The following is a 788-nucleotide window of genomic DNA, read 5'->3' on the forward strand; positions in this document are numbered from 1 at the left end:
AGGTTATCTTTTAAATTTAGACAATTCAAATAAAATATAATAAATAAAGAATTCAAAAAAATAACAAGATGTGCAACACTTCATATTTAACAAAGAACGTTTAAGAATAAATCTTAATTGTTGATAAAAAATAATAATATTTGTTAGTTATGTAGCATTATTAATAAAATTATAATAAATAAATATATAATAAACAACAAATTATAATTGAGATGACATAATTTTTTTTATTTTTATTTAAATATCTCGAATTTAAGTCATAGATTTAGAAAAATAAATAAACAAACAAATAAATAATAAAAACTGATATACAATTGTCTTTATATAAAATTACTAGTTAAAAATTATTACATAATAATTTTGTCAAACATTTCAAATTATCCAATAGTTCTCAACTCACGACTTTATAAATAAATGTATAATAGATAAAGATATTTTGAATTTCAAATATCATTTGGGAAGTCACCCAAAAAAACAAAAAAAATCATTTCGGAAATGAACGACCTTTACCTTCATTAACTAACTTAGTCACGAAGTCAATATATATTGGAATTTGGAACGCAAATTTTGGGTGTTGAGTAGCAAAGCAGAGTGAAAGTAGAAGTGGCCTTATAGACACACCATTGACCAGTGACGATCCTTTTCTTCCTCGCAATTTTGATCTTCATTCTTTGGTCAGTTTCTCTGTTACTTCATTCTCTTGTCTCTTCTTTTTCCTTCTGCCTCATCATCATCATCATCATGCTCTTCAATCGCTTCCGACTGCTCAAATTTCACTCAAGTTTATC

General features: G+C 25.1%; 1 protein-coding gene across 2 annotated transcripts in view; it reads left to right on the forward strand.

Moving 5' to 3' along the window:
- Window positions 1–555: 555 nt before the first annotated feature.
- Window positions 556–788, forward strand: part of LOC107463019 (probable RNA-dependent RNA polymerase 1) — a 7,646-nt gene continuing 7,413 nt past the window's right edge. Inside the window, exon 1 of one of the 2 annotated variants that reach the window (XM_016081721.3) lies at window positions 556–674. The gene's annotated coding sequence lies outside the window, so the exon portion shown is untranslated. Of the gene's footprint in view, window positions 675–752; window positions 782–788 lie in introns of those variants that run through there. The other variant, XM_052253052.1, reaches the window with a different exon arrangement.

Source organism: Arachis duranensis, chromosome 8, assembly GCF_000817695.3.
Source record: "Arachis duranensis cultivar V14167 chromosome 8, aradu.V14167.gnm2.J7QH, whole genome shotgun sequence".
Lineage (NCBI taxonomy): Eukaryota > Viridiplantae > Streptophyta > Magnoliopsida > Fabales > Fabaceae > Arachis > Arachis duranensis.